Source organism: Staurois parvus, unplaced genomic scaffold (genome assembly GCF_062004578.1).
Source record: "Staurois parvus isolate SC_StPar_1 unplaced genomic scaffold, SC_StPar_1.0 ptg000235l, whole genome shotgun sequence".
NCBI classification, from domain to species: Eukaryota; Metazoa; Chordata; class Amphibia; order Anura; family Ranidae; genus Staurois; species Staurois parvus.
In genome coordinates this window covers 1,404,445-1,427,131 of record NW_028318031.1, presented here as the reverse complement: position 1 = coordinate 1,427,131, position 22,687 = coordinate 1,404,445, and the positions used below count along the sequence as shown (strand labels likewise).

At 42.2% G+C, this 22,687-nt stretch overlaps 1 long non-coding RNA gene across 1 annotated transcript in view; it reads right to left on the bottom strand.

The window, feature by feature from the left end:
• LOC149460072 (uncharacterized) overlaps positions 1-22,687 on the bottom strand; it is a 64,372-nt gene that overhangs the window by 9,059 nt on the left and 32,626 nt on the right. Inside the window, exon 4 of the long non-coding RNA XR_016313149.1 lies at positions 1,809-1,918. This is a non-coding gene — a long non-coding RNA (uncharacterized LOC149460072). The remainder of the gene's footprint in view (positions 1-1,808; positions 1,919-22,687) is intronic.

Below are 22,687 nucleotides of genomic sequence, written 5' to 3'. Positions count from 1 at the left end.
AGGCAAGGAATGATTTTGCAGCATCTGCATGGAAATCTACCATTCCAGAGGCAATCTGGTCTTAGGGAGTCCTGTGCACAGGCAAACCCAAGGACTGGTGACACTTGTCCCACTGACACAATATTGAAACTTTGCCTATAACCACATCAAAAAGGTGGCTACCATCTGCCCTGATACCCTCTTGCAAACATAGCTTGAGGGACACTGCAGAGGCCTCACCTGAGACTGTAGGGACAGGAACTCCTTCAGAAGGAACACCCTCCCCTGCACCATATCTAGGACTAAGCTTAACTACTCAAGACGTTGTGGCAGAATCAAGACAGACTGCTGAAGTTTCAGTACTCAAATGAACAGCTCCAGGACCTGCACTGCCTTATGGACATTTAAAGCCAAGCTCTGAATTGATTTTGCTCTGAGAAGCAGATCATCCAGGTACCCCACTATGAGGAAGGTGCAGGTCCTCAATCCCAGAACCAACACCTTAGTAATCACTCCAGAAGCCACAGAAAGCCAAAACACCAATGCCACAAACAAGTAGCAGTCCTCTACTGCAAACTGGTGAGGCTAGGAAATTTGGATGTGTAGGTGGGCATCCTTGATATACACAGACACCAGAAAGTGCCCCTGATGAAGTGAAGCAGGCACTGATTGGGTAGAACCCATGCTGAATTTCTGCACCTGCATGAATTTCAGACCCTTGAGGTCCAGAATTGACTGGACATTTTCATTCAGATTAGGAACCATAAATAGGTTGGAATAAAAGCTGAGAGCTTCTTGTGTAACACTGGAAAACCGGTTGTTTCAAAGGGTTATCTTGCCTGTGCCAAAGAAAACCACTTGCATCTCCAAAGACCATCTGACATCTTGGGAACAGAAGACTGCAAATAAGTGAAAAGGTGTGATGCTTCAAGCAGCTGCCACAAGGCAAATCCAGTGACTTTGGGAGAAGAGGCCTTTGAAAGCAGTTAAAAACTAGGAAGCCCACTGATTAATTTTTTTTATCCGACAGCCCCAGACTCCAACATACAGAGAATGTTTCACTTGACACCTCATCCTCTTGTAAAGTAGAGCACACAGGTTTGTATCCCAGGCATTGCAACCCAATGAGAAACCCTGAAAGCTGTCCATAACCCTCCCTCTCCCTCCCCAATGGCCGCTTGGCAATACATGCTGGGTACATGTGTGCCCAAGCAGGGCATTATTAAAAGTGGCACAGCCCAAATAGAGCACCACACCTGCATGGTCCTGCTTCTTCCAAACACCACTTTTATGGTGTAATGCTCCATTACAGCACAGCCACACGATAACAGAACATTAACCACTTCGACTGCACTATACCAGAAATACTGCTACTTGGGCGGCGCGGGTGTGCAAAATCATACAATATAAATATAACCCCTTTCTGCTAGTCAGTTCCCCCCAGTGTCACAATGACCGCTACAGTCCCACTATAAGTCACTGATTGCTACCATTACTAGTCCACAAAAAATGCTAGTATCTATACCGCCATTTGCAAACTATTTCACATAAACCAATTTACACATATTGGGATTTTTTTTTTTTTTAGACAAGATATGTAGAATACATTTTGGCCCAAATTGACAATTTAACTTTTTTACTGGACATGTTTAATAGCAAAAAGTAAAAAATATTATTTCCTCAGAATTGTCAGGGTTTTTTTCACAGAAAAAAAAAAAAAAAGATTTCATGTGGATGCAGCGTTGTAGGACAGCGCAATCGTCAGTTAAAGTAATGCAGCTCCACAAACATCCATTACCCATGGACTGTAGCTCAAAACTGAAGCCTACCTGAGATTGTGCCTGGGCAAAAAGGGACCTGCTTTTATGGTCAGTATCCATTCATCTGAAAGTGGCAGCATAATAAGTAGAAACCTCAGGTGGGCCCAACCATGGTCAACCTAGAGGGAAAAAAAAGAAAAAAAAAGTGGGTGGTGCCAAGATACACTAGAACAGAAAAGGATGAATAAACCATCCACCAGTATCTCTGGAGCCAGACAAGAGAACTTTGAAGATCTCCCTTACCTTAACAGAACATGGCTCTAAGAATTTACTTATGCCCCATGGCCTAACAAAGCATCCAATGTCATGAAGGAAGGGATATGAACCTTAGCCACACAGCTAGAACATCCACCTGAAAGGGGGCAGAACAGAGGACCGTAAACATTCTATGGTAATCAGCCGCAAAGAGCCATTTCCAAGTAACTTGACCCCCACAAAATCTCTGGCAACACTTAGAAGCCCAGAGCCCTTCAGTGATTTCTTTATACCATTAAAGATGCGGAGAACTCCACTGTGCAAATTTCTTTTGCTACACAGCATCAGCAGAGAGCAAGAGGTCAATGCATTCTCAAGAGATGCTAGTGCAGCTGACAGCATTACTCTGCATTGTCCTTGCCACTTGCCCTGTCACAGGGAGGAGTCCCAAACGTTCCTGGACCTGAAGGTTCTGAAAACCCTTATATCCAGCAGAATCCAACTGAATAAAGTTGGAACAGTGGGATGCCCTGACAAGGAGAAAACCATCTCTTCTGGGGAACAAAGGGGAAACCCAAAGCAACTGGAGTCCCCCAGAGTGGGGGATGAGGGGGGGGGAGAAGAACACCTCATTCAGCAGAATAAGTTGATGGGTCATGGCAGGATTTACTACAGAGACCATTTAGATGTGTCACTCACTTGGAAAGGGAGTCCCAGAATTCCTGGGAAGTTGCATCGTTGTGCAGCAGCACAAGAACAGAGAAAAAGATGACAAAAAGGGGTTAAATTTAACAAAGTGTGCAAAATCTGCAGCAGCTCTGCATAGAAACCAATCAGTGCCCAGGTTTTCGAGTCAAAGGTTCATTGAATAAGCTGAAGTTAGAAGCAGATTGGCTACCATGAACAGCTGCACTGTATTGTGCACTCCCCAGTTTTAGTAAAATCAACCCCAAACAGTTAGTCTGTTGGCTAAAAAGGAGCATCCTTCCACAGGGAGTTGGCCTGTTTCCAGGTAATTTCTTCCCCGCACTATTCCGTGGTTTTGGGGTATCCCGGGCTCCAGAGGCACAATCCGACCTTTGATTGGCGAACGGCTGAGATCCTCTCGTGGTCTCCACAGTGTGGGGCCGGGTGCATACGTGGGCCAGTTAAGGTGTTGTGTGCCTCCTCGGACTCTGTGTTGCCCACTGACTATGGGGAGTACATGGACGTGTTTGACAAGGTGCGCGCCAGTGCCTTACCTCCCCATCGTCCTTACGACTGCGCCATACCCTTGCAACCCGGTGCCACTCCTCCTCGTGGCAGGGTGTATCCTCTCTCGGTTGCGGAGAATCAGGCCATGGAGGAGTACGTTGCGGATGCGCTTTCCCGGGGGCACATTCGCAAGTCTACTTCCCCAGCAGCAGCGGGCTTTTTCTTCGTAAAGAAGGGGCGGTGAGTTGAGGCCTTGCATCGATTATAGGGGTCTCAATCGAATCACCATTAAGAATGCCTACCCTATCCCGTTGATTACCGAGTTGTTCGACCGCCTCAAGGGAGCAACGGTCTTTACTAAACTCGACCTTAGGGCGGCATACAACCTCGTACGGATCAAGGAGGGGGACGAGTGAAAGACCACGTTTAACACCAGAACCGGTCACTATTAATCCCTGGTGATGCCCTTCGGGTTGTGTAACGTGCCCACGGTCTTTCAGGAGTTCATAAATGATGTCTTTCGTGACTTGTTTCAGCAGTGCGTGGTGGTTTACTTGGATGACATCCTGGTTTACTCTGTCTCCATGCAATCTCATATCCAGGATGTCAAGCGGGTGCTGCAACGGTTACATGAGAACGAACATTTTTGTAAGCTCAAAAAGTGTGAATTCCACCGATCCCAGGTTGCCTTTTTGGGCTACATCATTTCCGCGGTGGGATTTTCCATGGACCCTCAGAAGGTTGCGGCGGTTCTGCAGTGGCCTCGTCCCAATGGTCTTTGGCCCATTCAGCGCTTTTTGGGTTTCGCCAACTACTATTGGAAGTTCATCAGGAACTTCTCCACGCTGGCCAAGCCTCTCTCAGATCTAACCAAAAAGGGCAGTAATCCTCACGAGTGGCCATCCGAAGCCATCGTAGCTTTTGAGGCTCTGAAATCCGCCTTCGCTTCGGCTCCGATACTGTCTCATCCCAATCCTGGGTTGCCCTTTGTCCTCGAGGTTGATGCATCTGAGACGGGAGTAGGTGCTCTCCTGTCTCAAGGTCGGTTGCCCGATGGACCCCTACTTCCCTGTGGGTTCTACTCCAGGAAGCTTTCCTCTGCAGAATGCAACTACCAGATTGGGGACAGGGAGTTGTTGGCCATCATTCAGGCTCTCAAGGAATGGAGGCACCTCGAGGGTTCCGCAGTTCCAGTCCTCATTCTTACCAACCACAAGAACCTGACGTATCTCTCGTAGGCCAAGAGATTGACGCCCCGTCAGGCCAGATGGGCCTTGTTCTTGTCGCGTTTCAACTATGTGGTTTCCTATTTGCCTGGCTCCAAGAACGTCAGGGCTGATGCATTGTCGCGGAAATACTCTGAGTTGTCCAGGGAGGACTCTAAGCCGACCTCAGTCATACCTCCGGATCAGATCCTGGCTGCCATTCGCACCAGCCTGACTTCTCCCCTTGGGGAGCAGATTTTGGCGGCTCAAACTGATGCTCCTCCCGAGAGACCAGATGGTAGATGTTTCGTACCTGAGGGATTGCACACCCACCTGCTGCGTGCCTACCAAAACTCCAAGACTGCCGGTCATCCGGGGAGGAACCAGTTGTCCTGAGTCGTCTCTCGTTCATTCTGGTGGCCATCTCTCTGTTCCGACATCGCCTCTTATATAGCGGCATGTTCGGTCTGTGCCTAGAATAAATCTCCTCGGCATCTTCCATTGGGCCTTCTGCAACCCATTCCCAATAGGGAGCGTCCCTGGTCACACCTGGGCATGGATTTTATTGTAGACCTCCCTGTGTCTCGGGGCCATACGGTCATTCTCATGGTCATTGATCGTTTTTCCAAAATGTGCCATTGTGTTCCGCTCAAGAAATTACCAACTGCGCAAGAACTGGCCACGGTTTTTGCCAGGAAGATTTTTCGCCTGCATGGGTTGCCCAGGGTGATTGTCTCGGACCATGGGAATCAGTTTGTGTCCAGGTTCTGGGGTGCCTTCTGCTCCCAGTTGGGTATCAAGCTCTCCTGGTCTTTGGCCTACCACCCGCAGTCCAATGGGGCTGCAGAGTGTTCCAACCAGGCCCTGGAACAATTCCTTCGCTGCTATATCTCGGACCATCAGGACGATTGGGCCGATCTCCTGCCATGGGCGGAGTTTGCCAGGAACTCGGCTGTCAACTCCTCCTCCGAGATGTCTCCCTTCATGGCCAACTATGGGTTCCAACCTGCGGTATTGCCTGAGAGGTTCTCACCACAGGACATTCTGGCTGTGGATAACCATCTTGCTGCCCTGCGTTCTTCATGGGGGCAGATCCAGAAGTTCTTGAAGGACTCAGCACAGCGCCAGAAGTTCCAGGCTGATCGCAGACGGCTGCCCGCTCCTTCATACCAGGTCGAAGATCGGGTGTGGTTGTCTACTCGCAACCTCAATCTTCGGGTGCCTGCACCCAAAATGGCCCCCCGTTTTGTTGGTCCTTTTCGCATCCACCACAAGGTGAACCCGGTTGCCTATGCCCTTGCCCTTCCTCCTGGGATGCGTATCTCTAATGTCTTCCATGTATCCCTGTTGAAGCCTCTGGTCTGTAATCGCTTCACTACCTCTCTGCCTCGGCCCCGTCCCATCCGGGTTGACGGTCATGAGGAGTATGAGGTGAGCCGCATCCTGGACTCTCGATTGGTGTGCGGTCGGGTGCAGTTCCTGGTCCATTGGCGCGGTTATGGTCCCGAGGAGCGTTCCTGGGTTCCTTCCACGGATGTTCATGCTCCTGGCCTCCTCCGCGCTTTTCATGCCCGCTTTCCTCAGAAGCCTTTTGTTGAGCCGCGGAGGGGGAGGGGCCCTTGAGGAGGAGGTACTGTCAAGGTCCTACCTTTCCTTAGAGTTGGTGCTGCTCCACGTGCTGGCATCCATCTTAGGTTTCTGCAAAGCATGGTGGGAGCCTTTTATGCTTTCAGGCCTCTACGGTCCCTCCTCCAGAGGGGTGTGGTTGATCACATTTAAGCCTGTTGTCTGCACTTGCTCTTTGCATTCGTGTCCTGTATGATTGTGTTGCAGCAAGCTCTTGTTCTACTCTCGTTGCTCTCCTGTTAACCGACTCGGCTTTGACTAAGACTATTCTCTGCCTTATCCCTTTATCTGACCTCCCGTTGCTGAACCCGGCTCGTGACCTGTGTATTCTTGCCTACCGTCTTGTACTGTCTGTCCCGCTGTTATCGACCCGGCCTGTCGACTACGCTATCGTTTCCCATCCGGTTCCCACCAGCTATACGCCATTGGCGGCGGCCATTACCGCAGCTGGGGTTACTCAGGGGGCCGCGACCTGGACCCTGGCTGCGTCAAGTCCATCCCCACCATCATGGGCCCTGGTGAAAGGCAGCCTGGGGCTTAGACTCCGCACCCTGAGGGACTCCGGTCTGTGGGCGGTGGTTGTCGTCAGTCGGTGCGTGACCCTACCATTAGGCCTGCCCGTCCATTCCACCGCTCCTGCCCTGACAAAATCAGACCTTCATCAATGATTCAGCACAATATTCTGCTCCTCACTATAGCTAGAAATAGTGTACTGGCCTATCAGAAATAAACTTGTGTTTTACCCCCAAAAAAAGGCAGTAATTTTATACACTGCAACACATTAGTATGTACATGTGAGAAACTATCCAGCAAGTCTACCTAACCACTTTTCTAACCATCCACTTTTTTGCACGTTAAAAATGTGCATTTCTTGAAATTATCTAGACCCCCCCCCCATCCCCTCACCTTATGTTATGGAAAGAGGAATGTGGGATGGGCAATAGTTCAGCAGAGAAACTGGGCACAGCTGACTACACCATTTGGGCCTTGAGTGCAACAAAGGCACTGTTACCAGCCCACAATAGGATGTTGTCAGGCAAGTGCATTTCAGCCAGTCAACACTTGTTCAATACCTTCTGTCAAAACAATGCCTTTGAGCCTCAAAGTCAAACAGTGAAAAATTATCTAGATTACCAAACAGCATTACTTTCATAAAACCACTGCAGATGCCTAAATGCTTCACTCCTTTAAATATGTTGCACAGAAGCCATTCACTCCTCATTTGAGGGGCAACTTTAGGCTAGCAGTGCACTTTCTATCCTTCCCTTGCGAATCCAATCACTGCCACAGGAAGCTGGCAGGGCAGAGCTCAAAGAAGGTACGCAAAACCCATAAAAAGTAAGATCTTGTATGCAGGCATTGGATTTTTGCCAGCAGCTACAGCCTAAGATTTACTACCCACCCCTTTGAAGCTCCAGTGTCTCGATCTGTTACTATCCTTGCATTTATAGAGCCGTCAAAAGCCTCTTTTAAGGTTTCTTCAGTTGTGTCTTCAGAAAGTCCTCTGACAAAAAGGCCCTGATTTACTAAGAATTGAGTCTACCAATTAAATCAATTAAGACCTGTCAGTCTTCTGAGAGGCGTCTAGCAATCACATTGAAAAGCGTCTACTTACCTGTTAGTAAATGTGGAATCGCGTCTGGCACATTTTTAGGTGCAATACCAGATATGTTTGCTAGGTGGCGCACAAGCACGGGCTTTGTCTGGGCGTTTTTCTGTTTGCATATGAGAATACTTAGAATGTAAAATAAAAAGTACACCTATATTCTAATTTATTTTTTTTTTTGCTGTTTCTCCAAAATGATCAGACAACTAATGCATTTAATAATGAATGTCATACATTCTATTTTCAAATGTTAAACATTTTCACACTTATATCTCAAATAATTTGGAATGTCTAGTTCTAAGTTCCCAATATAATGATATAGCTTCCTTCTCTTTATTCATGTAACTATTCTATGTTAAAGTCATAGTGCAGTGCTATAAATGCATGTGATCAATAATGAACGCATGTAAAAACCAAAAAGTGCAAATAATTGCAATAATGATGTAAAATGGTAAATGGTGCTAAAATAAGTTCATATAATCATTCCTGAATAACAAAATGTCCTTCGTGTGAGAGTACCAACTCAGAGAGTGCCTATGAATGGCACGTGTGGTTTATCCGTGATGGACAGTAGTGCGTGAACTCGTGAAAGGTAAACACGAAGGACATTCCATTATTCAGGAATGATTATATGACCTTTTTTTAGCACCATTTACCAGTTTACATCATTATTAATGGATGGCACAGTGGCTTAATGGTTAGCATGTCTGCCTTGCAGTAAATGGGTGATGGGTTTGATTCCTGACCATGACACCTCCTGCATGTTCTCTCTGTGCTTGCTTGGGTTTCCTCCGAGTACTCCAGTTTCCTCCAAAGACATGTTGGTAGGTGAATTGATTCCTTTCCAAATTGGCCCTAGTATGTGTAAGTATGAATGTGAGTTGGGGACCTTAGATTGTACACACCTTGAGGGTTAGGGACTGATGTGAATGTACAATATGTAAAGAAAACAAAACCTCAGCGCCCAGGACTCTCCTATTTAACACACAAATCCCCGTGAGATGCTGCTGTGCACAGGTACAAAGACCAAAAAACTTTTAACAATGAAAACCAGCGCAAACCCACATATTCAATTGCATTACTCAACTTGAAAAATCATTTTTTTGCTAATAAAGATATATATAATAAATTATATATAAATAAATTAATATAAAAATAAAAACATTAAATTAAATTCATAAGTCCAGTGACAAAAAAATCAAGTGATAAAAAATCCAAAAAAAAGTCCCAAAAAAATATATATATATTTAACAGTCCCGTGACAAAAATAAATCAAATTATAATTATCATTGGATTCTTCCATGTTACTGATCCCTTCACCATCCACCAGTGCAGAAATCAACATTAACCGCACTCACCAGATATTAGTGAGTCACACGCCTTTCAGGAATATTAAGGGCTCCTAGACCCCCTTTACTTTTGTGAGACCTCCAAATGCTGTTTCCTCTTATATTTGGGTACCTCTTCTACTTACTCCTCTCACCGAATCCCCTAAAGAAAATCAGGAAAAAGAAAAGACCATAGCGTGATACCGTAGTAATCTCTCCTCCAAATAATCTCTCCAGACCACTCACATTCTTTTGCGGGATATAGCCCGCCTTTTATTCAAAACAACAATGATTTTCTTCCAAAATGATCCACTTTTCAGGTACACCGACTTCTTATAAGAGACCCCACAGTCTAGTGTGCCGCAGGACGGCAGACCTCAGCTACAGACTCATCTACTAGGCTAAGATGGCCCCTTGGAACGCACCGCTCGGCGTGCGCTCCACTCACCGGAAATGACGTCAGACGACGGACCAGGCAACCGGAAGTGCGTCAACGCGTTTCACCCCACCCACAGGGCGTTATCAAGACGCTCATTACCACTTCCAAGCCGCTTATAAAGCATTAGGGGATCCCTCCCACTAATTAATCTGGACACAAAACCTGGACACAGGCATGTCCATCACCGCCATCCATCTGCACACCCATGTGGGGTCCCTTTACAACAAAAACCATTACAATAAATACATTAATTAAAAGACATAATACCTAATTTTAATCTTAAGTCTTCACCCCAAACACAAGGGTAAAGACAGATAAGAATAAATATAAATGAAAATACAAATAAAAATAAATAAAAATAAAAATAAAATACAAAAAATAATAATAATAATAATAATAAAAATAAAAACAAATAAGTAAATAAAAATAAAAATAAATAAAAATAAATATAAATAATAAAAAAAATAAAAATAAAAATAAAACTAAAATAAAAATAAATACAAAAATAAAAATAAATATAAATAAAAAATAAAAATAAATAAAAATAAAATTAAAAATAAAAATAAATGTAAAAATAAAAATAATAAAAATAAAAATAAGATTAGAATAAAAATGAAATAAAAACACCTAATCATGAACACGCATTACGGACTTATAACTGGATATTATCAATTCGACAAAAAGCAATTTATATCAATATCTACATTCAACCCATTAGGATACAATGTACCCATTTGATAAATCCACTTCGTTTCATTTTGGGACACATTTATTACCATATTACCTCCTCTCCAAGGGGCTTCTACTCTGTCTATCCCACAAAATTTCAACGATGCCGGATCTCTGTTATGATACCTTCTAAAATGATATGATAAACTATGATGTTTGAATCCCTTCTTTATGTTCCTAATATGTTCTCCCAATCTGGTGGCAAGTTTCCTAGTTGTTCTCCCTATATACTGGAGTTTACAAGAGCACTCCAGCAGATATGTAACATGCGTACTATCACATGATATAAATTTATTGATCTTATGGGATCCTCCATTATAACAGGATTGAAAATCTTTGTATTGCTTCTTTCTATCCCCTTTCAGGGTTCTACAAGCCAAACCCCTCCCACACTTGAAAAAACCAGCCCTATCCAAAAAAGTAACCAATTTCTTAGGTACATCTGGAACATTTTTAACAAGCCTAGACCTTAAAGTAGATGGTTTTCTATATATAAACAGGGGTTTACTAGGTAACACTTTCCCAAGGGTTTCATCCCTCATTAAAATTGACCAATATTTTTTAATAATGTTTTCAACTAATTTGTAATGCTTAGAATATCCTGTGATGAAAGCCACATCTCCCAACTTCTTTTTACTTTCTTTTTTCTTTAGAAGTTCATCTCTACTGATCTTTCTAACCTGTTCCAATGAAACCGCCAGATTTTCTTCTCCATAGCCTTTCTCCCTAAACCTTTGCAACAACACCTCAGACTGTTCCAAAAAAACACCTTCATCATCACAATTACGTTTGATCCTAATAAGCTGACTCTTAGGGATGGATTTTAGCCAATTTTTATGGTGGCAACTAAAATTTGGGATATATCCATTCCTATCTACTTGCTTGAAATATGTCTTGGTATAAAACCTGTCATTTTTCTTGTAAATTGTCAGATCCAAAAAATCCACTCCCTCCTCACTAATATTTTTAGTAAATGATATGTTAAAAGAATTAATCCCCAAATCTTGGATAAACTCCTCCAGTGTCTCTCTTGTACCTTTCCAAATTATAATAATGTCATCAATAAATCTTCTATACACTAGCAACTCTGTAGTTCTTTGTGAAAAGTGAAGCCATTTTCAAGAAAAGAACTACAGAGTTGCTAGTGTATAGAAGATTTATCGATGACATTATTATAATTTGGAAAGGTACAAGAGAGACACTGGAGGAGTTTATCCAAGAAATGGGGATTAATTCTTTTAACATATCATTTACTAAAAATATTAGTGAGGAGGGAGTGGATTTTTTGGATCTGACAATTTACAAGAAAGATGACAGGTTTTATACCAAGACATATTTCAAGCAAGTAGATAGGAATGGATATATCCCAAATTTTAAATGCCACCATAAAAATTGGCTAAAATCCATCCCTAAGAGTCAGCTTATTAGGATCAAACGTAATTGTGATGATGAAGGTGTTTTTTTGGAACAGTCTGAGGTGTTGTTGCAAAGGTTTAGGGAGAAAGGCTATGGAGAAGAAAATCTGGCGGTTTCATTGGAACAGGTTAGAAAGATCAGTAGAGATGAACTTCTAAAGAAAAAAGAAAGTAAAAAGAAGTTGGGAGATGTGGCTTTCATCACAGGATATTCTAAGCATTACAAATTAGTTGAAAACATTATTAAAAAATATTGGTCAATTTTAATGAGGGATGAAACCCTTGGGAAAGTGTTACCTAGTAAACCCCTGTTTATATATAGAAAACCATCTACTTTAAGGTCTAGGCTTGTTAAAAATGTTCCAGATGTACCTAAGAAATTAGTTACTTTTTTGGATAGGGCTGGTTTTTTCAAGTGTGGGAGGGGTTTGGCTTGTAGAACCCTGAAAGGGGATAGAAAGAAGCAATACAAAGATTTTCAATCCTGTTATAATGGAGGATCCCATAAGATCAATAAATTTATATCATGTGATAGTACGCATGTTACATATCTGCTGGAGTGCTCTTGTAAACTCCAGTATATAGGGAGAACAACTAGGAAACTTGCCACCAGATTGGGAGAACATATTAGGAACATAAAGAAGGGATTCAAACATCATAGTTTATCATATCATTTTAGAAGGTATCATAACAGAGATCCGGCATCGTTGAAATTTTGTGGGATAGACAGAGTAGAAGCCCCTTGGAGAGGAGGTAATATGGTAATAAATGTGTCCCAAAATGAAACGAAGTGGATTTATCAAATGGGTACATTGTATCCTAATGGGTTGAATGTAGATATTGATATAAATTGCTTTTTGTCGAATTGGTAATATCCAGTTATAAGTCCGTAGTGCGTGTTCATGATTAGGTGTTTTTATTTCATTTTTATTCTAATCTTATTTTTATTATTTTTATTTTTACATTTATTTTTATTTTTAATTTTATTTTTATTATTTTTTATTTATATTTATTTTTATTTTTGTATTTATTTTTATTTTTATTTTAGTTTTATTTTTATTTATATTTTTTTATTATTTATATTTATTTTTATTTTTATTTACTTATATTTGTTTTTATTTTTATTATTATTATTTTTTGTATTTTATTTTTATTTTTATTTATTTTTATTTGTATTTTCATTTATATTTATTCTTATCTGTCTTTACCCTTGTGTTTGGGGTGAAGACTTAGGATTAAAATTAGGTATTATGTCTTTTAATTAATGTATTTATTGTAATGGTTTTTGTTGTAAAGGGACCCCACATGGGTGTGCAGATGGATGGCGGTGATGGACATGCCTGTGTCCAGGTTTTGTGTCCAGATTAATTAGTGGGAGGGATCCCCTAATGCTTTATAAGCGGCTTGGAAGTGGTAATGAGCGTCTTGATAACGCCCTGTGGGTGGGGTGAAACGCGTTGACACACTTCCGGTTGCCTGGTCAGTCGTCTGACGTCATTTCCGGTGAGTGGAGCGCACGCCGAGCGGTGCGTTCCAAGGGGCCATCTTAGCCTAGTAGATGAGTCTGTAGCTGAGGTCTGCCGTTCTGCTGCACACTAGACTGTGGGGTCTCTTATAAGAAGTCGGTGTACCTGAAAAGTGGATCATTTTGGAAGAAAATCATTGTTGTTTTGAATAAAAGGCGGGCTATATCCCGCAAAAGAATGTGAGTGGTCTGGAGAGATTATTTGGAGGAGAGATTACTACGGTATCACGCTATGGTCTTTTCTTTTTCCTGATTTTCTTTGGGGGATTCGGTGAGAGGAGTAAGTAGAAGAGGTACCCAAATATAAGAGGAAACAGCATTTGGAGGTCTCACAAAAGTAAAGGGGGTCCAGGAGCCCTTAATATTCCTGAAAGGCGTGTGACTCACTAATATCTGGTGAGTGCGGTTAATGTTGATTTCTGCACTGGTGGATGGTGAAGGGATCAGTAACACGGAAGAATCCAATGATAATTACAATTTGATTTATTTTTGTCACGGGACTGTTAAATATATATATTTTTTTTGGGACTTTTTTTTTGATTTTTTATCACTTGATTTTTTTGTCACTGGACTTATGAATTTAATTTAATGTTTTTATTTTTATATTAATTTATTTATATATAATTTATTATATATATCTTTATTAGCAAAAAAATGATTTTTCAAGTTGAGTAATGCAATTGAATATGTGGGTTTGCGCTGGTTTTCATTGTTAAATGTTGAATGTACAATATATGTGTAAACTGACAGCGCTATATAAGTTTCTGAAATAAATTATTGCACTTTTTGGATTTTACATGCGTTTATGATTGATAACATGCATTTATAGAGCTGCACTATTACTTTAACATATTTCTATTCTGGGACTGTTGCCAATACCCTGAGTGCTAGCCGCTACCTTCATATCTATACCTATATTTATATTTCTCTTGTGTAATACCATTTTATTAGTCTATATAATTTTACCAGCGCTCGCTTTATCATTTTTAAACAATGTAACTATTCTACATTGGAGCTCAAACTCTGTCTCCCACAGTGGCTTAGTGGTTAGAATTCCGAATTTACAGCACTTGGGTCATGGTTTCTAATCCCGCTCATGGCTGCATCCCAGTTTGCATGCTTTCCTTTTATGGATGTGTTTCTGCCAACACTCCAAAGACATGCTGTTAGGTTAATTGGGCATAGTCCATGGCTGAGTTTCTGCCCTTAGATTATAAACTCCTTGACATTTATGAATGTTAAAAAAATGGAGATCAATTTTCTGGGTTGTGTCAGTGACAGGAATATTGATCAATCAATTAAGATTTTGCCTAATGACTAGAAAGTGGAAAGGGGTGACTCTTACCTGCATCCTGTTCTTCTGACAAATGTGCAAGGTTCATGCTGTGTATATATCATTGTAACCTTTTTTTATCTTCTTTTAAACCTGTCTCCTTATACAACTTGACCCCCTCCCCCACCCCATCATCACCTGTCCCATATGCAAATCTATGGATCACCGCCCCACTCTTTTTAACCATTTATTTACTGATCAAGTGAATGTGTCTCATTTTCTATCATCTACAGCTCAGATCTCACATTATTATACGATTGCTGATTGTATCTCACCACTAGTCTGATTGAATTCACAATTCCTGGTCAGTCCCGTTCCCTTACTTCTAATAATCTTTAGGGCCAGTTCACACTACATGTGTTTCAGTTGCTTTTTCGGCATCACAAAGAAGGTTATATGGTTGTCAATGTCATAATTCACATCAGCACTTGCATTTTCAGGGCATTGCAGGTGCTGTAAACAAAGTTGACCACGTTGCATTGTTTATGCACAGAACTGTACTGGAACGCATTGAAACGCCCTTGAATATACTAAAACGCACATGTCCCTAATTAATTTGAATAAAAAGAAAGTGGAAAAAACTAACTGGAAAGGATACAAAAATGCAATGCAACATGTCCAAAACGCATCCAAAAATGTACTGTAACACACTAAACATGCATGCCAAAAGGACATGCAAAAACGAATCAGGAACACATCTAGACTGTTTCTATAGTGTAAACTGGCCCTTAGGACTTGTTCACACCATTGGTGGTGCAGAAACGCATGCAAGAACACACATTTTTCCAGCACAGCAAAGCAATGCAATGCCCTTTGCAGATGTTCACAGGTACCATGATGAAAACGTAATTGCACCTACACACGTCTATTAAAAACAGACCCATTCACAGCCACCAAAACGCATGGCACCACACTACTGTGCGGTTAGGTGCAACACACTTTGAAAATAATATGCCTGCAGTATTTTTGCATGTTCCCACACATCAGGCAGCCCATTGAAATTAATGAGCTGAGGAAAAAAAAGTAAAAAATGCCCCATTCACACAGCTCCTCAGGCCTGTACAGCATGTATGAGGGGGTTGTTCATGTGGCTGGAGCCACCTGTTACACTATGGGGACACAGCAACTGTATAAACACAGGTTTTAATCTGACAGGTGTGAAGGCGTGGGGAAGTGGCCCTGAATGCTCACTGTCTGTGTTCAGGGCTGTACACCTGCACCCATATGCTTGTCAAATTATGACCTGCAGCATTTCCATAGTGTAACATAGGTTGCCTGCCAACGGCGATAGCCACAAAAACAAACCACCGATTCCCACTCTACAGGCCACAGCACCCATGTGAATGAGCCCCAAGACCTCAATTACACACACAGCTTTATTTATGAACTCCGTACAGTTTTATCATTTAGATTTCACAGGAATATAGTTGGGATTATGTCCATTAATAATGTTTTTAGTGTATTTTTACCATAAATATAATTTGGATATTTTCTCTGGCGGTGGGGGGCTGTCAGGTATGCTGTACAGGGCCCCGTGATATCTAACAGTGGCCCTGGGTGTATGCTTGTGTCTGTGCCACCTGTATAGTTAGGAAGAACCTTGAACCTCTGCTATGTACCTCAATGGATCTAGGAATTGGACATGTTTTCAACAGAAAATACAACAATTATTAGTAGTTTCCCCGGCAAATGAAGATCAGCTCCTTGGTGGAGAACAGCGATCTCGCCATGTCCAGATGTGGTCTGGAATTCCACAAAAGAACAATTCACAAAGCTCAAAAATAGACTTGCAAATTACCACTAAACTCTCCTAACCACATTCCCATCCACTCACACTACCACGTCCGGGTGTGTGCAAACGTCCTTCCACAAGCGTCTTGGCATATGACAGCTGCTCTAGTGCCTCCTCCAACAGCCGTCTTGGCGTTTATTTGTGCACCATAGCAATTTTACATGCGGCTCCATTGTGTATATGACATTTGCAAATATATGTTTGCAGTTCTATTGTGGATTTGGCATTGGTGAATGTATGCTTGCAGCTATACTGTGTATGTGGCATTGGCGAATATATATTTGCCGGTAAAGGCCCAAAGTCAACATAAATCGGGGGGTCCAATTTATTACTGTTAAGAGGATTGTAGAAAAAGAATAGCTAGCTGCACATTGAACACAACCTATTCATTGGTACATAACATGGTCTTGTGGTGCAATAGGGGGCTTTTGGTTTGTTAGTTTGGACATACTTGCATATAGCGCTGTCAATTTACGCAGCGCTTTACATATATGTGGTAAATTCACATCAGTCCCTAACCCTCAAGGGGCGTACTATCTAAGGTCCCTAACTTACATTCATACATATACTAGGGCCAATTTTGACAGGATCCAATTAACCTACCAGCATGTCTTTAGAGTGTGGGAGGAAACCGGAGTAGCCGGAAGAAACACAAAAGGCACAGGGAGAAAATGCAAACTCCAGGCAGGAGATGCCATGGTTGGGATTCGAACCAACGACCCTAGTACTGCCAGGTGGAAGTGCTAACCATTTAGCCACTGTGCTACATTCAACTAGAATATGAAATAATCCCCCAAAAAAATACATAGTCCAAATGTTTATTGATCAAATACACATTCCACATTTATTTGGACAGCAACAACAAGTAGGTACATTCAATATCTTGGTGAAAAATAAAAGCAGGATTGATGTTGCTAGAATAGAACGGTCCTGCTCATAAGAGCTTACAATCTAAAAGATTATACTTATAATGAACTGTGCTTTCACAGGTTACAGCAGGAAACAAACGGTTAATATGAATCACTTAGGCTTATCCACAAAACAAGCTGCAGATGAAGATATCAATATAAAAATACATGCATGCCAAAATAAAACACCTCCCACCTCCCCAAATCCCCCACACATACATTTTTCATCATGTTTGTCTGAAAACTGCATTTCATTCTAAATAAAGCAAACTTGGAAGAGCAGAGCAATTGACATGTTAGGATTACAATGCAAAGATAATAAACACACAATCATTGTACAATAACACACCTTAGAAGGAAGAACATGCAAAACATTTACAGCCCACATCCAAACACAGCGTGAGTGTGGCCTGGGGCAACCACAATATCTCTTCCTCTCCAAACCACCACGGACAAGGACTTGCAGAAAATAATGTGGCCTGTACAAGGAGAAAATCAGCCACTACTGCATCTCTTTATATAAGGTAGGCCACACCCACCACTGTCATTCATTTGATCAGAGAAAGTGTTTGCACCTGATTAATTCTTTTCCCACCTGCGTTAACCTTTGGTATACAGGCCCCACAAATCAGAGGGCACAATTCACTACAGATTATCGCATGAGTTAAGGCAGTCACATGACCACATCTCACATGCAATATTGAAAATGTCAATTCACTTTTGCTAGAATGCGGCATTTCCCATAAATCGGAAAAACACTCAGGAAATCAAATATAAAAAGGCCTTACACCCCGGTCACATCAAAGCCGATTTAGAAATTGTGCGACGTACAGTGAAGAAGCTGATTTCCTTGCGATTTGCAAGACATCTGACACAGATATCTATGCAAATTGCCACAAAAGTAGTATATGTACTACTTTAGAAATCAGTGTCGGAAACGCACCCATGTGACTGCTATAATAGCAGACAATAGGGTGCGACTTGCCATACGATTTGCAAGTTGCATGTCATGCAAATCGCATGCCAAGTCGCATCCAGGGTGCACAATTTCAGATGCGATTGGGAATTTAAATTGTACCGGATCTAATGAATGTGGATGTGAGTGTCTTAACGTAAGCGATTTGCTGCAGCACAATTTCAAAAGTAGTTCTTGTCTAACTTTTTCAGCATTTTGTAGCGATTGCACATATAGACTACAATAGAAATCGCAATGCAAAAACACAATTGAAAACGCAATAACTCATTAGTAAATCTACATAAAATACGGTGAAATCTAGTGTGAACCAAGCACGTAATTCAACAAAGGAAATAAATCTTTGAAGGCATGCAGTATCTGCATGCTCGGATAAGGGTCTCTTATGGATTGGGGGGGGGGGGGGGGGAGACTCCATGCCATTATTTTATTAATTTCTTTTTTTAATCCTTATCTCATCCCATCGTTTGACATTCACATAAAATGCAGCTTTAAAGGTGTTTGAACAGACAAGGCCTCATTCTAATTCACATTCTAGGGATCATTTAGACAGAAAGCAAAGATGCTGCCACCAGCACATGTATGTTAGGGTAGTCACACAGAGATCATGCAAATTCATTGCCGTGGCTGGGATTCAAACCGACAACCCTAGCATTGGGAGGCAGCAGTGCTAACCACTAATCCACAGAGCTGTTGAACACTAATCCTGCCTGTATTTCTGTGGTGTGAATCAACCCTAAGTCCCTGGGCAAGGTCAGTGTAACTAGCCAAATATCTCAAATGGGACACAAATGTTGTGCTATGTTGCCAATTCAGATGTATGTTGGTTCTATGTATCCCAATACAAAGGATTGCAATACTAATACAGGCGTACCTCAGTTTACCAATGCCTCGGTTAACGTAATTTTGGGTTTATGAATGAAAATCCATTGAAAATAATGCCTCGGTTTACACAATTGTTAATTTTTTTTTTTCGCAATACAAAGTGTATGTCGGCGCTGATTTTCAAATGCCAGCCTTTTTTTTTTCTTAGAGAGAAAACAGGTGGCGCACAAATCTAGTGCATTATCCAAGGCATCAACAGCAAGGCTCCTACTTTCCATTCATCATACATCTGCATCAAAGGTTGGTCATCAGCTCTGAGGAAAGGGATTCGTCCCCGAAACGCGTCAGCCATTTGACCGCACTGACAGTGAAAACACCTTGCATGCCGTTGTGGCCTTTGTCATTTTTCTATGCTTTTTAGATACATGCCTCGTCTGTGAGTATGTTTTTATTATTCTTTCACTCCTACAATAAACCTTGGATAATGCACTAGGTGTGTGCGCCATCTGTTTTCTCTCTATCCAGTGGCTGATTTCCCCGTCTGAGGAGGGCTGCACCCCTGAAGCATTTCCTTTGGTTGTTGCTGTCCTGGTACCCTTGGCTCCCCTTTTGGCTGTGCATATCCTGAGGCGCTGGAGAGTACATACGATATCCGGATCGGTTGTTTTTTTTTTTTCTTCACTATAGTTCACAAGCTTAGAAGTCACTTTCCCCAAAGTTACAGAAAACTTTTGTATCTTTTAATAAACTCAAAGTAAACATTGTTTCCTTTAGGGAAATAAATTCCAAGAAAACTTCCTCTTTTAGCTGGGGGAGGTGACAGGTGAATTTCTGAGCTATAGTGAAGAGAAAAAAAAAAAAAAAAAAAAAAAGGGAGAATTACATTTAAAAACCAGCACCATAATAAATAAAAAACGGCATGGGTTCCCCCCTCCCATCCACACCAAGCCCTTCGGGTCTGGTATGTATCTTAAGAGGTAACTCCACACCAAAATGTAAAGAAAAAAAAAAAAACGGCGTGGGGTCCCATCCACACCAAGCCCTTTGGGTCTGGCATGGATCTTAAGGGATAGCTCCATGCCAAAATGAAAAAAAAAAAAAATAAAACTGCATGTGGTCACCCCCAAAATCCATACCACATCCTTATCCGAGCATGCAGCCTGGCAGGTCAGGAAAGAGGGGGGGAGGGGGGGACTGCCACATTACCGTGTCTCAATCATGCGTATTGTGCAGCAATCATGGGTTTAAAATCAGGTGGTACAGAAGGCAACATATTGCCTCCTCACCACCCGTAAAACACTCGGATCACTTTTCAGAGGAGCAGCAGTACATGCTGTACTTGTAATTGAGCCCTTGATTGCTTCCAATCTCTACCCCCTTTAACTGAGGCAGCAGCAAAAAGATGTACACATGCAGCAGCAGGAATTAACCCCCCTGTTGCTTTTGGCGAGTACTACTGCCTGCTAATAGTGACACAGTCAAGTAATTGGGGCCACCAAGTGCTCAGCAACTGCATGCTTCTGCTGGGTCTTCGGCTAGGTTCACACCTATGCAGTTTGCGTTTCTGCAGTGCTTTTTGCAGTGTGTTTTTGTACATGCGTTTTTTTTCTAGTTGCTAGGCAGAAAATGCACTACATGCTTTTCTGCATTGTCTCCATTGAAGACTATAGAACCGAAAACTCAACTTTGTGTTAAAAAAAGTCCCTGTCCCTTTCCAAAAATATATATACCTGTGCTTAAATCCCAATAGCTAGTACATGCATTTATCCATCAGGTGCTAAAAGGGATGTAACCACATATTAATTACACACCTTTAGCACCTGATGGATAAATGCATGTACTAGCTATTGGGATTTCAGCACAGGTAGATCTTGTTTGTTGTATTGTGGGTCTGTAGCCAGACCTGAACCTTGTGGCTCTCCCCACTGTGTCTTTTCCCCTATGTTGGCATTATGTCCACAGTAGCATTTGCGTAGGCAGAGCAGAGTAGGACTGGCCATAGAGGGATTACTTGACGCAGTTGGCCAGCTTAAGCATGTATTGCAATATGTGAACTGAATATCCCTATTTATTGCATAGTCTGCTGAAAGGGGTATATACCAGTGTGCAAAGGGCCTTTCAGAATTTCTAGCGACCCTTTCCAAAACCGCACCGGGTGAAAAACATGGAGATGTGAACGCAGGGATGTTTAATTCCTATCGCCCGACAACAGGCAGTTCCGGGCAGGTGTTTTTTCTACCTTCAGCCCTGCTGTGTGGGGCAAGCAACAGGGCTCACCTGTCAGGTGGAAGCACTCAGGCACCCGAATGCTCCCACACAGTGCCAGTCTCACCAACCCCCCCCCCTCCCGGCAGCTAGAGGGCAAGAAGGAAAGCGGACACGTCCACTCCCCTCCCCTTCTTGTCATGACCTAGAAGTGATGTTATGATGTCACTTCCGGGGTCCTCGTTGAGAGATTGACAATTGAATGCGATATGCACTGCATTAAATTCAGGGGAGCAGAGGGGAGACATGCAGGGTCTTTTAGACCTTGGATGCCTCAATAAAAAGAACCTGTCACCAAAAATCATCACCTAGGGGACACTGTGATTGAAAAAAGTAGTTTATTTTAATTGTAAAAAAAGAAAGTTGCACCCAAGCACATAACACCCCCCCCCTTCCCAAAAAATTGAGCCACCCCACATATACACACGTACAAACATAAAAGCTTAGGCTGGGACGCTCATACATGAAAACATTGATTGCGATATACATTACATATCGCCGCACAAGTCAGAATGAGAGCAATAATCCTAGCACCAGATCTCCTCCGTAACACTATACTGATGACCTAGAAGGGGCTTTAAAAGCGTCACCTATAGAAAATTTAGGATACTGAAGTTTGTCACCATTTCACGAGTGCATGCAAAATTTAAGGTTTGACAAGTTGGATATCTATTTACTCGATGCAACCCAGTCTTCTATTTTACAAAAAAATAGGGTAATTTATTGCTTTTTTGTGCCCTAAAATTGACTAACTTGTATTTTTTACTGAAAATTTGCGATATGCGACAAAAAAAGAAAAAAAAAATTGGAATTGCCACTATTTTATTCTCTAAGGTCTCCGATTTCAGTAAATATATCATGTTTCGGGGTTTTGTGTAATCTTCAGGCCTAACATTTTTTTTTAATCTTGTGCAAAAAAAAAAGAAAAAAGCAAAAATGGTTCTGGCAGTGAAAGGGATAAAGGATAAGCCCAACTCCCCTTTCATGATGAGCACCCAATCAGTGCTCATTACACGGCAAGGTCTCTCTGCTAGTCCCCTAGCGCAGTGCTGGAGACAGGCAAGGAGGGGAGGAGATAATATTATTATACAGTATTTATAAAGCGCCAATAGTTCGCTCAGCGCTGTACATTACAGAGGGGGACAGAACATGTGACAGAACAATACCAATACAATGCAAAACATGAGGGGATCGAGGGCCCTGCTCTTTCAAGCTTACAATCTAGGAGGGAGGGGATGGTGGCACAGGAGGAGATAGCTGTGGGGGATGGAGTGGTAGGAAGAGTGGAGGAGGTCGGCAAGTTAGCAGGGGGTGGGGTAGGCTTCCCTGAAGAGATGGGTTTTCAGGGTGCGCCTAAAGGAGAGGAGAGTAGGGGATAATCTGATGGGTTGGGACATGGAGTTCCAGAGGATGGGTGACACCCTGGAGAAGTCCTGGAGGCGGGCATTAGAGATGAGCGAAGAAATGAAAAATTCGATTCGACTGATTCGGCGAATTCGTGGACAATATTCGATTCGAGTCGAATAAATT